The 21,444-nt window shown below is 34.8% G+C and overlaps 1 protein-coding gene and 1 pseudogene across 6 annotated transcripts in view; both read left to right on the forward strand.

The window, feature by feature from the left end:
• Positions 1 to 21,444, forward strand: part of SSH2 (slingshot protein phosphatase 2) — a 219,564-nt gene that overhangs the window by 131,846 nt on the left and 66,274 nt on the right. The gene's annotated exons all lie outside the window — the stretch shown is intronic.
• On the forward strand, positions 21,161 to 21,279 carry LOC118604607 (annotated as a pseudogene).

A 21,444-nucleotide genomic window follows, 5' to 3' on the forward strand; every position in this document is an offset into this window, starting at 1 on the left:
GGATTTACACTGGACATGAGATGGATAGATAAATTAGATAGAAAGATAGATAGATAGATAGACAGACAGACAGACAGACTAGATAGATCTTTGTATACATATGGAAACATTTCTTTAGATAAATTTCTAGCAGTGGAATTTCTGGGTCTAATGGAATGTATATGTTAAAAATTTGATGCATTCCACAAAATTGCCTTCTTAAAAGGCTTTGCCAATTTGCTCTTACCAGCTATAAGGATATATCTTTCTCTGCACCCTCTACCCTGGTAATATTAATAATGACATTAAATAGTTAATTTTTTGCTGTGTGCCAGGCATTATTTTGAGCCCTGGGCATATTAGCCCATTCTTTCTTCTTAACAATCCTTATGGGTTAGATCTTACCCTCAATTACAGATTAGAGGCACAGAGATGTTGAGTAACTTGTCTAAAATCATACAGCCAGGAGGGAAACACAGGCAGCCTGATCCTAGGGCCCCTGCTCAAAATTCTTCTCTATTTGCAATCCTCTTATTACTATAGAAGTTTAGCATCTTGTTATATTTTTATTGGCCTTTTTCATTTTTCTATGATTTGCATGCTTGTACTTCTAACCGTTTTCCTATTATCTGTTTTTTTCTTTTTGATGTTCCTTGTATATTCCGAATATGTGAAAAAATACTTTCTACTAGCTTGTTGGGTGCCTTTAACTTTGTCTTGCATAAGTTTTTAATTTTTAGGTAGTCAAGTCTATTAACATTGTCTCTTACAATTGTAGAATTTTGTATCTTGCTTTAAGAAACCCTTCCCACCCACTCCCAGGATTATAAAAGTATTCTTTTATATTTTTTCTAATATGTCTATACTTATAATATGTCTATACTAAATATTTTACTCTTTAAAACATCTGGAATTTATCTTTATAGCATGAAGTAGGGATCCAACTTTACCTTTTTTCCAAATGATAATCAATTAGTTATTCAATATCATTTATTTAGTCCATTCTCACTTCACTGATTTAAAATGCTACACTTATATTAAGTTCTAATAGATATTTAGAGTCTGCTACTGTACTCTTAAGTCCTATTAAGTTTTTCTGTTCATACACCAATACCATACTGTTTTACTTAATATAGATTAGGTGGTTATTTTGATATCTTGTATGGCATGGCCTACCTCATCATTATTATTTTTAAAAATATATTAGCTATTCTTGCTTAGTATATTTTCCAGATATGTCTGAGAAACAGCTTGTCAGTTTTCACTTTTAAAAAGCTTGTTGGAATATTAGGGTGATCACTTTGTGGGTTATATAGATCTTTAATCACTATGCTGTACACCTGAAACTAATATAATATTGTATCCCAACTATAATTGAAAAATAAAAAATATTATTTAAAAATTCTATTGGAATTGTGATTAAAATTGTACTGAATTAGTTTTGGAGAGAATTAACAAATTTACCAAAGAGCCTTCCCAATAAAGTATATGTGTCTACTTATTCACTGTTTTTAAAATGTCCATTTAAATTTTACACTTTCCTCATATAATAGTTACTTTTCTTATTAGGTATATTAATGAGTGTTTCATAAAGTTTTTATTGCTCTTGTGAATGAGTTCTTCTTTCCCGGGACATTTTTCTATTAGTCACTGTAGATGTTTAATAAAACTGTTGCTTTTGTTTTTATATCAGACCACCTTACTAAACTCTTACTTGTTCCTAATATCTGATAGATTTTCTTGACTTTTCTGAGTGGATCATTATATCATCTATAAATGAATTTTGTCTCCTGTTTATAACTCATTGTTTTGGCTAGGGCTGTAGTAATATTAAATAGTTGCAGTGCTAGTATCCTTATCTTGTTTTCCATTGTTAAAGGAATGTTTGTTATGTTTTGTAAATAGGTGTATTGTGTGCTGTAGGTTCTGACATAGACCATTCATCAAATTGAGGGTATTTTGAACTACATTCCTAATTTTAAAAGATTTTAAAATTAGATGTCATTATTGAATTTTATTGAATGCTTTTTGGACATCTATTAGAATGATAATTCATGCTTCCCTCTACTGATAATGCAATGACTTATATTATGAGTTGCTAAAGTTGAATCATATTTACACACTGTTCGCATTATTTAACATATTGCGGGATTTGGTTTACTATTATTTTGTATAAGATTTTTTGCATCCAAGCATTCGTTGAATCTTTGGTGTTATCTTTGTCCAGCTTATGTCTGATTTGTAGAATGATTTAGGTATAGCTTTCCATCTTTTTCTATCTCTGAAACAGTTGTCTGGCAGAAATTATCTGTATTTTAAAAGCCTGGAACCAAGAAGTCCTAAACCAGGTGTTATAATTTTATGATTTTGGGGTTGTTGTTGTTATTGTTGTTGTTTTTTGCCTTTCAAGTTCTTTAATTTCCTTGTTCTCATTGAACAAGTGTAATTATTGTCCATGGTACTTTTTAAAATCTAGATCTTGTCCTCTGCAGAGATGGGCAAATGTTATTAGAATACTTGATAATTCAGTGGTTGAAGTCAGGCACTTATTTGTGATTTAAAGGTTTTTTTCCCCCTCTGGTTGGCAAAGAGACTAATATTAATACATAAAAGAGGCATGAGATGTCTCTTTGACTTTAAGTTAATACTGTTTTTGTGGTTATTTCTGATTCTTGAATAGAGAATATATCCTTAAAATGTGGAATATTGTGTAAAGGATTATCAAATAATTTTACATCTAGTGAATCTTCTAGATGTTATGGCCTTAAAAGATGAAGGAAAGTTAATGATCCGTTGTCAGCATATGAAGGTGCATTTGTGTTTTCATTAGCAGTGATAACTTTGTGTGGCTTTGTCTATACTTATGCTTGTTTGAAGTCAACAGAGCAGTAATTGGCTTGGAACCAAAGTGGGTAGGGGGAAAGAGCTCTTAACTTTGGCTTTAATGGAACCACGTTTAACTGAAGAGTAGATCTGCACAATGAAGATGAACAAGAATAATGATGTTATGAAGTGCTCAAGTCAAAATTTCTTTTTGATAAATCAAGTGGATTTTCTACCTCTGGCTTGTGTGCTCACCTGTAATCACTCCTGAAATTGGCCAATTTTTTTAAACTTACAGTGAGAAACCACTGCCCAAACCCAAATAATTAAGGATGTTCTCTATTTCTAAGAGCTGTAGACCTTGGTATAATAGAGTGGCTTAAACTTCTACAGATTATCTTGCTCACATTTCTTCTTGGGTCCCTCTAGTAAATGCAAGTCCTCTTAATTACCATATGTTAAACTACCTTGGGTCTAAAGAACAGTGGTGGAGATGTAATCACATATTTCTAAAATTCTAAGGTGAAAGCCAAAAAATAAAGGTATCTTAACTATTTTAAGATAGGGTTAGTATAGCTTTGCATTGTTGGCTGATGCAGGATGTTGCTGCCACTAACGTAATTAGGTTTAACTTGAAGAAATGTGCTAAGAACATCAAGGCCTTTCTAGGTGTTCCTGTGACTTGGAAAGGATGTAGCAAGTGATTTATAAATAGATTGCTAGTGTTGCACACCAAGGGGCAAATTTGGACTCCTTTTTTGCAGATTGTGTGAAATGAGCAATTCTTGTTTTCTGCATTAATCTGTTTTTAGAGGAGTGTGACCCTTCTTTTAGCAACCTGAGGGATTTGGCATTAGTTGTGTCTATTAAAACAACAGAATCGAGAAGCTTGAATTACTCTCAAATAAAGGAAAACCTCAGTGTAAGCCTATTCTAGAGTTGTTTTTTTTAAAAAGTTGTGACACTTTAGTTTTCCAGATGTAGAAGGCATAGAATTATTTGATTTTTTTGGTGATGAACTAGATGGTTCAAATTGTTGCATATGTTTGGGGAAAGTATCTACCTCACTTCAAAGAACCGTGATCAAACAAGATAATAAAGAAAAATAAAAATTTCAGATGTGAAACTTTTACCATCTGTACTTAATTTTTATTGATAAAAGAGTCATGCAGACATTCATGATTCATAACAGGACATGTCAAGCCCTGAAATTTTTAGTTGTGAACTGTATATTGCTTGTTTTCTGTGGCATCTATTCATAAAAGTTTATGCCACCAACTATTCTGTTTGCAACCCAAGAAACAACCTTCAACACCTGAGCAAAAGGCTGATCAGGTTTATGAGTTCAGCATTTTGTCTGTGTTTAGTCTCTGCTATTCTCTAAATTTTGTATAATAAAAGCCAGTTGATCTCCATGAGGGATTAATTGAATGAGAATGTTTTCTGATTTTTCTTCACTGATTTTACATAAGTATGACTTATAACAGAGTTCTTAAGGGAGATGCCATTCCTTTGGGACTCTCCTCTGTTCTGGGTACCTTTAAATTGCTATGTTTCTTCTAAAGTTGACATACCCAGTTCTCAAGAACACCACAAAATTTTCATTTTCTACTATTATATCATCTTTATTTTTGTGGAGAACTTTAGTTTGAGAAGTTGGTGCACCTATGGGGATATAAATTCTCAATGCAAATTTCACTTCCTAAGAGATGAATGAAATACAGTCAAACCATGTGCAAAACTGTACTTCTATGACATTCTTTTGACCAGATTTGGTATAGATCATTCTGTCAGCTCCACCTCTGATGCTCCTCCCTTCCCAATAAAATTTCACACTCAATTCTTAAAGTATCCCATTTCTTAAATATTCTTTTTAAAAATTCTTGAAAGATCTTGAGTCACATATTCAGAATCTGGTCATTTGCTCTTGTAGCTAATAGTCATAGTCTGGTGTTCAGAATGAAACTGACCTGAGTTCCAATCAGAGTTTCACACCTATAAACTGTGAAGCCTTCAACATAGCATATATAAACACTGTCCACCTTAGTTTTATCATCAATAAAATGGAGCTTATAATACCTATGAGGATTAAATATAATATTTGTAAAGTGCTGCTAATAGTAAGCACTCAGTAAAGGGTAGCTAATATTTGCTCTTTTGACGTGAGCCAAAGCATAGGAGAAAGAATTAGATTACAGAGTGGTATGCCAGTCTGATGGTAAAAATTCTGTCATTTGCATCATTGTCATAATTGCACCTATCCTGAGCAAAGAATGAGAGATACAAAGAAATACAAGATAGCTTCTACAGTCAGGATGCTCAGTCTGTTGAGGATATAAGTCAAGTCAGTAAAAGGATAAGAACACAATTCAGCACATGCTAAGTGCCAGATGAATGGTGTGCAGTTAGTTGGTGCTTTAAGTATTCAGAGGACAGAAAGGTATTGTAAATGAGCCAATTAGTAAAGGCTTAATAGGAGTAGGATTTGAGCTGGGACTCTGACCTTTATTTCTGGCCCTCCTAAATGTCTTGATTTGTGTAAACAGAGGTAAAGGGGTACTTGAGTGGTAAGAGAAAAGGAAGAACTAATGTGGCATGTTACGGCCGTATTACAGATAGTTTTCACCGAATAATGGCTATTAATCATTTGTGCGAAGAAGGGACTCTTAGGCTTTTGTATAGACTGGTGATATTCTTTGGGAAATTGCTATGGGCATATTTTGGATATATGGGCAGAATTTTTATCTAGTTTTTATTGAGTACCCTCTGAGTACACAGCCCAGTAAACCAGCATTTGCAAACTTTACATACCTCATTTAGGAAGGCTGCCAATTTTACAAGGTTTTTGTTATTGAATCAGTACCAGTGGCTGGGAACATAATGTGAAATCCCCACAGGCAGTATAAGAACAGAAATCATTAAACTATTTGCTAGTTGCTTTATGGTTAAAAAAAAGAAAGCGGAGAGGTGGGGCGGAGGGGAGCACATTCAAGTAATCCAAAGCAAAACCTCTTTCTCTGCTTCTTCCGGGTGCTCAGCAATAGATATTATTACATCAGCATCATGTGGTAGGCACAGGGGGCTTATGATATTTACAGTGGAGTGAGCTATAAGGGGTGGGGTGTGCTGATTGCTATTTTTCCTTGTTCTTATAGGCTTCACTGCCAGTTTAATGTCCTGGTTGCCAATTAATGTCATCCTATTTAGTGTTCTCTAAGCAATGTACAGCTCCTTAGTTTCTAAGTCAAATACACATGGAAACCATCCTAGTGGACGTGGGGATCTTTTACACACATAGTAAGCCTACAATTATACATCAATTAATAGAGATCAAGAACTATGTAAATGCCATGTTACTTACATTAAGCCCAAATAATATTAATTTAAAGAAGAGTTGCTGCAACTGCTATAAATTTAGCAGCGTTTTATTATACTCTCCTGCACTGAGAGTAATGGCAAATGAAGACCACGTAAGAGAAACTACGTATTTATTTCCATTTAGTGATTCTAACTAAACAAATATAAATCCGTTGTAATTTTTTTTCAAAATTAAAGAAAAGCTGAAGATCGTAGACTGGCTAGTTCTCTCTCTAAAGATTAATAGCTGTTGTTTTAATCATACTTCCTTGGAAGTACTTGAATATACTTGAGAACCAACCCACTTTGACTGTGGCTGTTAATGAATTGGGGCTTGCTCACTTCCATTGCTCTTCTGTGGTCAGTCTCAGTTATCATGGTAGTTGACTATGCCCACACTGCTGGATTCCCTTTGTTTTGTTGACATTTTAGATGGTTGGAGAAATTCTTAGCACGGCCATATTCCCCGTTGTCAGAAAATGAGAATGTTTATTATGCTTTAAAAATAACTTCTAGTCTCTTCCTCAACTAAAATCAAAATCAACAAATAAGTATTGAATACTAATGCTCTTTATGGCAATCTTGCAGATCAGCTTAGGGAAAATTTCCAAATGAATTGATCCCTTTTGCTTCAACAACTTGTCTGCTTTAATACATATAAATTTAATATCTCATTCCTTACCACTCACTCAGCTTAAAAGTAAACTTGGCTGATTTTTCTTTCATGGAACTAGTCTTACTGCTAATTAAAAATCAATGAAGCAAAATGTATTGTTTATTTTTTAATATTTGTAGGTAATGCATTTTTATTATAGAAAAACCAGAAAACATTGAAGCATTCTTCCTCCCCACAAAAATCATTACTCTTATTCTTATCTCCCAAATATATTTACTGTTAACACCATCCAGGCTTTTTCTATGTATGTATATACCTTTAAAAATGGAATTGTCCTCTACTACTTCATATCTGACTTTTTTCACTTAGCATATTGGGAACATCCTGCCATTGTCCTCAAATGCATTTCTTTCACATTCTTTTTAAGAGTTGTTTGTTTTCCACAGAACTGATTCAAATTCTGCCCTATTGTTGCACATTTTAATTGTGTCCAGTTTTCTGCAGTTATAAACGAAGTTTCACTGAATGATATCCTCATGCCAAAATCTTTGTACATGTCCCTAAAGAAAATATTCTAAAAGTTCTATTCTGGGCTTGCTAGACCAAAGAGTTTACATATTTCTGGGGCTTTTGATAAAGTTTGCTAGTTTGCTCACTAGAAATGTACAGTCTACATTTCCACTAGCAATTTCAGTAATTCATTTTCATAGCGTTCCTTAAATAAGTAAAATTGAAGTAAATACAATTTTAACCTTCAGTTCATCTGAACTACTTAGCTCAGAAAAGTTGATCCTTGTTTGCCTTTTCTATGAGGAACGTATTTCACACCTAAGCACTGATGGAAAATGCTTTCATTTGTAAGCTATTTGAAAAGAACTGGTGGACGGGTGAAATAATAGTACGTTGATAAGATGAAGAAACTAATTATCCTGAGATGTCATTGAATATATACATATTGCTTATCAATTTAGCTTTGCTCCCTACATTTTCATTGTATTCTAAAATCATCACCATTTTGACAGAGTATTTTAGACCCAAAAGATAAGTAAAAAGACTTACCTAGCATCCTACAGCAGATTAATTCATATCTTAAACATTTCATTGTTTTCCCTTTAGGAAGTGTTAAGCATAATTTAGATTTCCCATAGTGCCATCTTACTAAGGATACTGAAATTTAAAAGATAATCAAATACATTAGTTTGTTAATACTGTGACTATACTTATGAGGTAAGAATTTCCTGATCTTATTTATAGGAAGCAGTGTGTATATTTCTCACAGGTTAGATAAACTTTTTAGGAACAAGCTGTTATAATTTTTGAAACAAAAGTTTTCATCTTTGAGGCTATATGAATATAGGAGAAAGGAGAAGAGTGTATATATTTCATAAAGCTCTTAAAGAATCTTATTTTGAATGTCATTAGCAGATCTAAACAGTATCCAAAGGGCCTTCTGGTGGACTTAAATTTAAAAAGAAAAAAAAAAAAGACAAGAAAGGAATGTTAGAATGCAGGCCACATTTACTTGCTGAATTCAGTAGTATTGGTTGCCTGCATCTATCTGAAACTGAGCTGGTTCCTTAATGAAGGTGTATATTTAAATCATGGGCAGAGAAAGTGTTTTCAGGTGAAGTTTCACTTTTTGTAGTGGCAGCAGTCCCGGACATTCTCCTCGAACACAGAGGATAAGTTCAGTACCTTCTCTTCAGATGGTATCTCTGCCCACAGCTCATCTGTTACATAGCAAGCCCTTTGTTCACCTGAGAGTGGACCTCTGTGGGTTGGCCTGTCCAACTACTGACAGAGACCGAAGGTGACTGATAAGGAGTCCAAAGGTCAAAATGGACTAATGTGGGGTCAGTCTGGCTTTGAGGGGAAAAGGCATTTTTTTTGGCCTGCAGACATCAAAAACTGAATTGCTGCCTGGGAAATGTTCAATTCATCAGCTTCAGCCTTTCAGCTCCAGTCAATGAAAAACCGCCAGCTGTTTCTGCAGTCAGCAGGAGCAGAAAAGAAACAAAACATTACTTAAAGGGTGTGATTTAATTGAATTGGATTGTGTTAGAAATTTCACTCCAGAGATGACTTCTGTGGCAATGTTACTTTGCTTACTGTGTGATAGCAGATATCAAATCAGAAACCAAAGATAATCCACAATCACTAGAGTTCTTTACTGAGTTTCAAAATGTAAAGTCAATTAGATTTGATTCAGGTATTTCATTACTAACATCATCTTTTGGACTGTTGTTATGATATAATGGAGCATAAAATTGGAAAGGCAAATGACGTTCACATTTCGAATTTGAGCTACTGCTTTTTAATTAATTGGCTTTTTCTAGTATTTTACAATTTTTCAGAATTCAGATAGTTCAAAAATGTGCTCAACAACCTGATTAAAAGTCTACTTTTAGTGATCATTCTTTAAGTTAACAGTGGTCCTTGTATATGGAAATATTGAGACTATAAAGCTATTGTCCTTGTCTTCTAGTCTAGTGGAAAGATTGTGAGCAGAACCAGCTCCATAATTTTCAGGGCCCGGTACAAAACGAAAATGTGGGGCCCCTGGTTTAAAAAATTAAAAATTTCAAGATAGCAACAGTAGAGCCTTAAACCACACGTCGGCCCCTTCCAACCATTGAACCTTTCAGCTGCATAGATGACACATCCATGAAGCTGGTCCTGACTATGGGATATGAAATTAAATAGACATGAAGCTGATCAGAGCTTTGCTACTTATTCACATGTGTCTTTCTGAACCTGTGATCTCTCTTTATTATGTATCTTCCTATACTCTGTCTTTTTCCTGTTCTGTTCTATCCTTTCACCAAAGTTGGAGAACCTACAGCAAAGAATTGGGAGTAGGTGTACTTCTACCCATAGTCCATGTGAGTACATTCTGGAATATTTCCTTCTGTTGGGCTAGTAAAACAAACAAGATCAGGATTTCTTTAAGAAAAGGTAATTAATTGATTTAACTAAAAATATAAATTCTATGTGATAGTTTAAAAAGTGTTTTCACAACTAATATAATAGCAATTACACCTTTGAGGCAGTATTTTACCCCTCATTTCATAGAAAAGAAAATTAATTAAATTAAATTAATTAATTAAATTAAATCAGAGAAGTTAAGAAATTTTTTAAAAATCAGCCAGCTGGTAAGTGTAGTTCAAGCCCATCTCTTCTAATGCTGTGCTTTCTCACTATTTCATTCTGCTTCTAGGTTCTTCAAGACCAAGGATAAAGTGTCAATAACTTGCTTTCTCAAGATTAATCTGTTTTAGAGAATTTTCTATCAATTTTCCAAGAGTAACTGCTAGAATTTAATCATTATATGCAACAAGTTTTTACCTCTGTTCATTCCTATAACCCTTGCAATTAAACCCTTATAGTAATATTTCAGCATCATTTTAAAGGAAAGAGATTGAGGTTCAGAGATAAAATGACTTGTTCAAGGTTCTGTAGTAAGTACAAGAGCAGTGACTGAAATCCAAGCTTATTACTTTATGCCCATGCTTTTGTGCTAGGCTATGTTTGTCTCTAATTTCATATCTCTACTTAGTAAATATCTATTCATTTATTTATCGATCATCTAACAACGTTCTAGGCACTGGGAAAACATCAGTGATTCAAAAAGACTCAACTCTTAGAACTTACTTTCCAGAATGTAAAATAAACTATTATAAATAATCAGTTGATGATATTGCTATATAGGAAAAATAAATCAGTACAAAAAGATGGAAAGTAAGCTGGGAGTTGGGGGTGCTATTTTAGATAAATGATCAGGAAACTAATTGTTGTTTAAACCACAAACTGAAGTGTAGACATTTGATATAAATGTGTAAATCAGTTTTAATATAAGTAATATGAGGCCACTGCATTTATGGACATAATAGTGATAGATGAGGGTTGTAAACTCATAAACATTAACCTTTATAATAAAAGTTACACCTAGCATTTAACCTATTTTCCCATGTAGCATGGATCATAAAATCATAAGATTAATGAAGCTTTAAATCTAGTCACTTCCTTTTGCTGAATCACCCCACAGAGCAATGTTTAATGTAATAGTGATCTTAGATTTCTCACACTCTTAGAAAATAAGTACTGTAATGGCATAGTACATGAAATGCTATGCTCCGGATAGCTGTTAAATTTTCTAGAGCATCCAACAGATTTAGGACATGTAAAATCTCATCTAGTCAGATTTCATTTTAATAACTTTCAAAATCTTGTTCAAAATCCATTATTGTTTTGAAATTCTGTTATATCTAGTATTGCAGGGCTTCAGTAAGTGAACTTTCACCTAATGCTTGGAAATCTGTATAATATAAACATGTTTATTGTAGAGGAATTTTCAGAAATGGAGAAAAGGGGGCAGCATGATGGGACAGGTAAAGGACCTTTTCATGGGATTTGCCTCTTATGTGCTTTAAAATGGCAAAGGCCAAAGTATTAATAGAAGATCTTTAGAAAGTCCTAACCCTTATCTAATTCATGTGTGTTTCCTCTGGTTTCAAAGTTAAATCCAAGCATCAGTCATTCAGTGTTGTTTACCTCTTATGAAAGCTGCATTGTTATCTGCTAAAAGATGAGGGGGTAGTTGTAGGGACGCTGTTAATTCTCAGCAGCCCATAGTTTTTTTAGGGTACTTACCAGGTACCTTTAATCCAGAGTTTTAGATTAAAGTTTGTGAATGAAATCATATGCAAAGTGGATCTATGTATGATTAGTACTTTTTTTTTTCTGGAGGAAAAGTCCCATAGCTTTCATCAAATTATCAAAGAAATCTAATAACCTTCTCCCTCAACTCCCCTACCCCCAAATTAAGAACCTGGAATAGATTGTTCTAGGAATTTGATTTAGAAATTAAGTAAACTCTTTTTGAGCTTTTCAAGATTCATTTACCCATTCTTAAACAATCACTCATGATTTCCCCACACTGATTTTGAGCTAACAGTTTCTATTAAGAATTAAGCAGCTTTTTGAATTCTCTCTCTTGTCATAATCTTGGAATAAACATTCTAAGAATGGTACTTATTTAAGGAAAACTTGGAATATTACTGTAAATCCTGGATATGTGTGTCCTCAGCAAATAGTCAGAACCTATGTCATGAGGTACAAAGAAGCAATATTGTGGTAAAGTAGTTCTGGTACTTTGAACCAGAAAGGCAAAAATGACAGAGTTGTTACTGTATTGAAGAAAAAGATGAGGAAAAAGGAGAATTTCTTTTTTTGTTTTCTTTCTTTTTTTTTTTTTAGAATTTCTAATTACATTTTATCCAGATGCTTATTAATTATAAGGAGTTTGTTGGGAGGGGACTGTTACCCTAGGCTTAGACATTTAGTGTAATGAATGTGTTATTTAACTCATTTGTACACTGAAGGTCAAGAATTCTCCAACCCATTAAACCATTCTGTATTATTAATATCAATTTATTCAGGCTACCATGAATAGTTATGAGTTTTCAGAAGTGTGAGCTGTCAAGTTTTGTGTCCCATTTTTGCTTTCTTGCCATCTTACTTTATTTATTTATTTAGACCTTAATCCAATGCCTGTTTGCTCTGGTGAAAAAAATTCTGTGTTTTATATATAAAGCCTTGAGAAAACTCAGACCAGTGTATCTCTCTTAGAAATTAAACACTCTATTAAAAAAATTATTTATTTTAGAATTTTTTTCAAGAGGATTATTTTAGTTTTTCACTGTCCATTAGTATTTAGATATAGATGTTTTTCACCAAGTACAGTTTTAATGCAAAGGAAACAGAAAATGGGGTTTTTCAAAATTCACTCTTGAAAATATTGAACTATTTTTGTAGCTTTTAGTTTTAGAAGTAAATATTGGAAAATGAATATACAAGTATAGTATATACAAGTATGTAGTATATAAACTGTATACACTATACAGTTTAGTTGTTTTCTCTTCGGTAACTAAGCATGTTACTGTAGAAATGTTAAAATATGAAGAGAAAAAAACATTCAAAATGTCTTTTTAGCATTGACTATTAATCTAAAAAAATGTAAAGCAGATTCCATAAGCCTCTTCAGTGACACTAGAAAAACTTTGGGAAAACATCCAACATCTGCTTATCTTTCCTGCAGTAGAAATGTTCATAATTGAGTATGCAGTTTCCTTTGAATGAAGATAAACAGATTTCTATTTGTTATACTTAAATGTCAGAAGTATGTTTACCACATTCTTTAAATGTATTTAATTTTTTTCTCCTGACAGTTGGGGAGGTACCAAAGACATATGATTATTATTAGGGTTTTCTTAGCTCTCTTGAAATAACTCTGCTTTTTCCCCACTTGGAGCTTCCTTTGTTGGATTCTGAGATTTAGAGGCTGTCAGCTAGACTCTGCTGAAGGACTCTACCCAGTCAGACCCTGGTGTTTTTGATATAGTGGTGATTCCTGGGTTGAAACCTGTTTGTTCCAGTACCCAGGAGACCAGCCTACTGAACATTTTACCCTGTCGACCTGGGCAGCTCTCTGTCTCTGGCTAAGGCATGGCAGGCAGTCCTGGCAAGTGAGTTACCCAAAAGATATTCACTGCTTTGCTTTAGTCATGACTGTACCCCACTTAGGTGTGGTAGAGATTGCTCTATACATACTAGTGTTATACATCTATTCAGAATGAAATAAAATTGAGCATTGTTATATTGGTTGCTGAGAAATGCATTAATATCCTTTTTGTTGTTGTTGTTAGTGTCTTTCACCCTTGGCTCAGGTAATAATCCCACTGCTGTGATCCTAAGCCTCGGACTAAGTCTCCTATCTTTAATGGGGGTATGCATACCTGGTCTAAATATAGTGAGGTATGGTATTGGCTAATATGGGGAGGGACAATAGAATGACCTTAGCCAGTCTTCATTACAATTTTATTTAAAGAAATAGGGACACTGCTAGTTCCACTTTATAGGCTGAGGTACTCTTTCCAGCTGCTTAGCTTCCTCAGGTAAAAAAGTTTTCTGCACTAAACCAAAAAGTTATTTTAAAAGCTAAAGCAGATCACTTCAGAAAGAAACCCGTTCATTTCATGTGAAAACATGTATAGAGGGTGGTTTCTTTTTCTGCTTCATTGACTAAAGTTAACATTTATTCAGAATGTAAAGGTAAAACCTAATAACTCTAGAATAATAACTTGCATTTGTATAAAATTGATACTTACTATTTTCTAGAAAGCTTCCACAAACTTTGTCTACTAAGAAGAAAGGATATTTTATCCCTAAGCATATGAGACAAGGTAGATATTAACTAATCCTATTTTACAGATGAAGAAACTCAGGTAAAATGACTTTCTAGAGAGCTAAATCAGTAATATGGCCAATACAGGTGATTCTAGTATACCTAACCTTTTAGCACAGACAGCCTTTTTTTACCTTTTATGAGTGTAAAACTATCCAAGCAGGTTTCCCATCCCTTTCTTTTTCAATTGACCAACATTGGGGTGGGGGAATTGTGGGGGATTTTTGTGTGTGTTGAGGAGTTTTTTGTTTTTGTTTTTCAGAAAAAAAGTTTCTGGTAGAAGCAGCAATCCAATGAACAAATTAACCATTTGGTTATTGAACATAAACCTATATGGTTTAACAGTCACATTGGCCAAGTAGCCCAGCCCATTGTGACGTAACCTTTAGAGGCCTTTTCGAGAGTTACCTCTTCTGCTATGATAAACCTAGTAATATTTTTCCTGGTTAATATTTATACTATAGTAATATGGTGATCTCATCTCGAACTAATAGAGTACTTCTAAGAATCCTAGTGGTAATCTTTTTTATAAAGCTTAAGAGTTTATAATATTACATGAGGAAATCGAGATCTGGTTCATTAGTGACAGAGCAAGAACTCCAGGTCTTCATACTGTCAGTTCCATGCTCTTTCCTCTCTACTTGTTTCCCTGCAGCAGGTGAGATACTACTTTTCTCTTTTGTGAATAGAGAATCTGTCTAAAGTGCTAAAACTGACTCAAAGGCACCCAGCTATAGGTGAAGTGGGATTAGAAAACCCAGGTCAGTTGAGTCCTGGCCACGTATGTACCTACTGTTTACTTGCCTTCCCCTGAGTCAATGAAAATGTGATCTGAGTGTTATGATCCCATTTGTAGACAAGAAGAAGCAAAGTTAGTTGCCTATTGTAACATGGCAGCTTTACTTAGATTTAGATATATATTGAATCAAATATTCCTCAGATTTAACTCTAGTCCTTTCCTCTGGATATCCTGTGGTTCATCTTTTTAAATTCTCCAGCAGCTGTTTTACACAACTACTGATTTTAGAGATGGAGAAATTATCTGTGAGAACTGTCTTGTAGTCTTTAATAATGAGTAACTTCATTTAACCAAGAATCAGAAAGATTTAGCAGTTCTTCACTAATGTGTTTTTCTAACGTAATGCAGATGAATTTGTAAAATTCACTTGCTTGCTTTTGACTGAAGTTGGCCTCAAGTTTCTGATTCATCTCTTATTAGTTATCATGTTGAGACAACTAAGCTTTATTTATTTATGACTGGTTTAAAATGATGGGTTCAAAACTTAGTTGCATCATCTTTCATTTAACTTGAGCCTTGACTACTTATCAGTATATTGTCATATCCGTTGAATAGGGCTTAAGGAAGGAGGGAAGTCTTGTGTAAAAGCATTCTCTACAGCTGTTCTTCCTTGATGCTGGAAGTTTGGTGCCTGACAGGAAATGATATAGACATGTGTGATAACAAAGTGACATGAGGAAGAATTGCCTAGCTTGTCCAGGATGATTGGCTATCAGCTGGCAGATAGGTTCAGGCAGATTTGATCTCCAAATCTGAGGATTAGCAAAGAATAACTAAAGAGAATGTTGAGATGGTAGGGGAAAACTCTATTTTGAGAAAAGTTTGGACAAAAGCAAGTGGTGTGAAAGTTAATAGCCATGTAAATAGACCCTCGTGCCTGAGTGTTAAAGGGAAGGGTCTATCTGAAGAGTCAGGAAGTATGAAGAAAAAGATGTTCTTTGAGTACAAGGAGTTTGCACATATCACGACTTTTTCTCAGGTTTTTCTTAAAATTTGTACCAAAAAAGTAATATAGATATCCTTCCCAAATATCCATCTTTCTTTATTCCCATTAGCAGATCAATCAGAACACCCTTCTCCCTTACTTGGACTACTAAAGTAACATCTATCTCTGTTTCTAAGTCTCAGCCCTTTCCAGTCCATTCTCCATACTGTAGTTGGAGGAATCTTTCTGGAAATGCAGACTATGATCTCTGTTATCTTCAGAGTAAAGTCCAAATTCTTTGGCAGATCATATGAGACCTTTAAGATCTTTACCCTGCTTACCTCTCCCCATCTTTACTGTGACCCTTCTACTCTTTTCCATATAGTAAGATAATGTTAGCAGTTTGGGTAGCATTATCTTAACAAATCTATATATATATATATATATATATATATATATATATATATATATATATATATATATCAGCTTCACTGTCATGTTAGCAGCAAGGGGAGCTAATATACGACCTAAAAGAGGCCAATGTGCCTGAACAAGAAATTGCTAAATTTTTTTGTAGTTGACTTGCCCAGAAGACAGATGTAGGATAGTAGTAATCCATACTTCTCAGAAAAAGGAAGTTCGCAACAGAATACCAGATTGACCTTTTTGAGAACTTTGCAAGTAAGTTTAAAGTTCTTTTGTGAGTAGAAGTTCCCCACTGGCATAAGGCGTGATTGAAGGCTGCAAACAAGAACAAGTAAGGCAGCCTCTCCCTGTAGTTTGTGTTGTATACATGTGGGCTTGCACAATAGCCACATGAACACCAAAGAAGAGGTTTTACAATGACTTTCATACTTTATTATTCTCTGAAGTATGCTTGAGTCTTCAGGATCATCCTGTTATTTTCAGATCACCTGTAGATTGGGGTACTATATAAAGCAATGCGAAGGCACTCTCCCTTCATTGCCTTATACCAAAAAAGCATAAGGTATAGACCTAGGAGTATTCATCTTACTAAACAGAAATAAAGTTTAACATACACCAAAGCAAGACAATAGAACAGATGAACAAATGTGTGTATTTTTGCTTTTACATGAATTTTTCTGTACATGATAAGCATTTTTATTTAGAATTGGAATAAGAAGTGGAGAGTAGCTTACCTTGCTTCTCACTCAGATTTTTATACAGTAGGTTATCTCATCTCCCGCAGAGATAAGCTCTCTGCAAAGAGCTGAGTGGCACTGCTGACAACCTCAGCAGTCACTTGATTGGAGACATTTGGGCAGCTTGAGGCCCCCTTGTTTGAGTAGTAGATATTGCTGATGGCAAAGCATCTGGGGCAAAGGTGGCTCATAAATGAGGAACTTAATCTAAGAAACTGTTTCTCAGCCCTAAGGGTTTTAATTGTTGGTTTCTTCACAGCTCACTTTCTCTCAGGCTCCACCCCTCACTTTGGAGAACTTGTTGACTACAGCTTTACTTTTTTCAAGTCTTGCACAAAGGCAGATGTCTCTGAAAATGCAGCTTACGCAAAACATCTGTGTGCTTGACTCTGTTCCCACGGTGTGTTTTCCTGTACTGCTCCCTCCTGCTTTTTGGTCCTTTTTAAAAATTGAAAACACAGTATTAACAACATCATGGAAAAGAAATTTGCAAAAAAAGAAAAAAACACCCACAGTGCCACTTCCCTTACTAATATAGCCATTTCCACTCCTACCATATTACTTTTGATTCTTCACGTGCATAGCTTTTTGCCTGTTTATATTATTATTTTTTTTTTAAGCAGAAGTTCAGACATTTTGTCATCCAGCCACTTCCCTGTTTTTTTCCTGATTCTGGCACCATCTTTTGGTTTTTGGTCTTGAGTTACCGAAAGGGCTTTTGTAGCTTATCAGCATTTTGTCATTGAGCCCTGATTTTTATTTTCCTTTTCTAGACCCTAGTATTTTAGTTTTCAGACTATAGCTAAGATGCAAACTTTATTTTTAAAAGTAAGACATATATACATGTAGGGTTTTAAATTTTCTAATTTAAAAATTGGAGTTTTAAATTACACTGACTTTTCAAACATTACTGTGCCCACCCCAGGGCAGCCTCATGTAGAAAAAAACATGTCTACAAAGTAGAAATAATGACTTGCTGCATTAAATATACTTACTAAAATTTAAGGTAAGCATGTGAAAAATGAATAGAATATATGTTTTTTTACCCTAATAGATGAAAAGAAAGGAAACATATAAGGAAAATAAAAGCAGTATAAATAGAAAACACAAAACTAGTCCATATATCAGTATTATAGTAAATATAAATTTATCAGTTCATACAGCCAAAAGGAAAACCCATATCTACACTTTTTTGCAAGCCTCACCTTTCCCAGTACCTGGTTAATCTTGTCAGTAGCAGTGCTGCACTTATAACTGGTTGTCTACTTATCAAAGCTGTCTATTCGTCTTGCATTTTGTTTTTTTTTTTTCCTAGTGAATAAGTCCACATCTCTGCCTCGTTATTTTTGCTTTCTTGTTTGACAAGAAAAGGAATAAAATGAACTGTGTCTTCTTGTTTTGGTAGATTGTTTAGATGTTGAGTATCTTCAACCACCTTCCCTTTAGAAACCATGGTCCCTTGAGGTTAGACATTTAAAGGGTGGACCTCTGTGGTGTGTAGGGTTTCCTGATGACTAAGGAAGTCTGTAAGACTTAATGTACAGCCACACTAGCTGTCTATTGCCATGTGAGAAGATAATAGACCTTCCTTAGGATTGCAGCTTTCCTTCTAACCATTGTACAGAAATTTTGCCTTTGGCAGTTAAAATTTCCTTTTGTTCCTTATGTTTTCCTGTGTCCTATGTTGCCTTTTGGGGTAGTTTATAGGACCTAGTTCAACCAGTAACTAGAAACAATTTAGGCAGCAGGTGTGGGATTGTACTGCAATGTTTGTTCCTACATTGGAGCAAATATATGATGTTTTAACTTCTTTTCCTCCAGAAAGTTTAAAACACATATGAAATTGAAATTTACTCTTGGATCATTTTGATTTGAATATTTTCCTCTTTTTTCCAAATCCTGGCTGAAATGTTTGGAAGTCTCATTGCTTCACATTGTACTCTAGAGTATTGCAAAATACTATGTGTGATCTATTTGTCCCTAGCTGTCTGATTTATTATGAATACTATCTGGAAAATAGAAGAGAAAGTGTTGTGGGTCATTGCTTTGTCATAAATTTTTCTTAAAATGTACATTTAGTGATTTTGAAAAATAAATTATTCAACATTACATCTGGCACCAAGAAAGTTTTAAAAATTAAATTTGCAATGAACCAGTAAAATAAACTTTTCATGTGTCTTAGTGGTGCAATTCTGAAATGATTGTGTAAGGGGGAAGAGAGTAGGAAGTGAGGAACACTGAGTTGGTTAAAAATGAGTTAATTAAGGACTGCAACTGACACTTGCTTTCTCTTTTTCCCTCTTCTTTGACAACTCATTAAATTGTCCTTTGAACTTTACCTTTTGCTATTTGTTTTCCTTTTCTAATCCTCGTCTTCCTGCTCCTCCTTCATCATCATCAGCAGCATCATTATTATTACTATTTTACAAAAATTTACTGCTTTTGTATGTGACAGGACCTAAGCACTGGCAGCAGTGTTCCTCCTGGATTTCATTATGCTCTAGTACAGGGACAAGAGGATCTGTACTATGATGTTGTAGAAGTCCGAGTTAAGTATGAAGAGTTGAAGGAAGCAGGAGTTGGCAATGAGACCTGCAGAGAGTAGGGAGAGTTTGGAATAGCAAAGGAAAGGAGGAAGGGGGGGGCTATCTGGAGGTGTTTATATAGCCAGCTGAGCCAACTCAGTGTTGTTACTGTCACCTCTGACATGTTTGGCACTGAGACCAAGAATGTGCTGCAGCATCCAGATGCATGGTTTTATAATCCTCACTGTTGTGCTGCCTTTCTGTCATTTATTCTATATATGTTTATTGAACATCCACTTAATGTCAGGCACTGTGCTAGATATTAGATAGATAACACTAGACAAGGCAGATATTCCCGCTCAATGAGCTCACTGCTCAGATAATAATAACTCATCAAATCCTATAATTTTAAGCCGTAGTATTATGAAGGGAACTTGGAAACAAAGAACAGATTGTAGGGAAACTTACAGTTATGAAATAGAACATGGGACTAGGTTTGGTTAGGGAAGGAAGAAAAACCAAAAAGGGGTTGATGGCTTGGAAGAAAATTGAGAAATTGGGGACTAGGAGTTTCCCTCAGGTTAAAAGAGAGAATGAAGACATGAGAGTCACAAGAGATGGAGGTTATAGTCAGCAGGTGAGAGTTTGGTTTCTGAAATCAAGTTCATCAAGATCTAATCTCTTCCAAAGGGACTCTGGGATTTAGAAGTCTAAATGGAGTCCAGCTGAGGGGTTTTTTTAAGATTAGGAGGATGAGAAATTTGGGGGCAAAGCTATCAGATGTTCATCTATATAAACAATAGAATCAGAGAAGATTGAGCAGGATAAGCGATGAATAAAAGATAGGGCCAAAGATATCAGACGATGACAGCAATAAAGACTAGAAGATGGCCTGAGCCTCACAAGAGGTTTTGCATAAGGGTAAAAGAGAAATGGTCTAAAAGCAAAGTTTGACTTTTTGGCAGTGCTTGAAAGCCCAGCTTGCATTCTTTCTGCAGGTGTGTTTTAAATACCTGGAGAGGCGATTGTTGAAACACGCAAATGAAATAATTTTTCAGATGTTGAACAGTTTTTCTGAGTTGATCCCCTTTTGTTTATTACTACCAACTATTTTAAATTTGTTGTCAAGTAATATTGGTCATGTCTGTTGGTAATCAATACATCCAGCATTTTAAATATTGAGAAAAAATTGTTCAGGTCTTTTTTTTTTTTTTTTTTTTTTTTTTGTCCAGACAGCTTTTAAGTTTTATCTTTTCGAAATAAAAGTATTTAAGTCTAGAGTGTAGGGCCACAGGACTGAGAAGCTTTGTTAATTCAATGTATAAAGGAAACAGGCTCCTTTGAGCTGAGGCAGTTTGTCCTTTCCTTGAAGTTGGACCTTCTTGAAAATAAGACTCCTCACCACTGTCAGTCACCAGGAGGTCTAGGATCAGTTGTGCTTGGAATTTGCCTAAGACCAAGATTGTCTATAGGCACCTAGGGGGCTTTTGTTGTTGTTGCTTGGGGAGGGGGTGTTATTTTGAGATGGCTGCTGGAGACAAGGCTGAAGTTTGTTAGGGTAGCTGCAAATGGACAGAGACTAGAAGGCAGCAGTGGTGTCATGAGTAGGTCTGGTCTCTGGTCTCAAAAATGTTTTGGGGCCAGGCTGCTCAATGTAAGTCCAAGAGTGGAGGATCTAGAAAGGTGAGTGTGCTCTTCTCAAAGGTATTCAAAAATTAAAATGATTTTACATCTACAGCCATCCTACCCTTAACAAGCCCAATCCCGTCTGATCTCGGAAGCTAAGCAGGGTTGGGCCTGGTTAGTACTTTGATGGGAGACCACCTAGGAAGACTAGGTGCTATAGGCATAGAAAAATTTTAAAAAATAATAAATAATAAGGAATTGTAAGCTGACAAGGTCCTTGCAATCTGTGAGGTCAACCAAGGGTTGCCTCACCTAAAAAAATTAAAAAAATAAAATAATAAAATGATTTTACATCCATGCTGTTCTCACAAACTGTGCTGCATTAGGC

This window comes from Rousettus aegyptiacus, unplaced genomic scaffold, assembly GCF_014176215.1.
Source record: "Rousettus aegyptiacus isolate mRouAeg1 unplaced genomic scaffold, mRouAeg1.p scaffold_m13_p_6, whole genome shotgun sequence".
Classification (NCBI taxonomy): domain Eukaryota; kingdom Metazoa; phylum Chordata; class Mammalia; order Chiroptera; family Pteropodidae; genus Rousettus; species Rousettus aegyptiacus.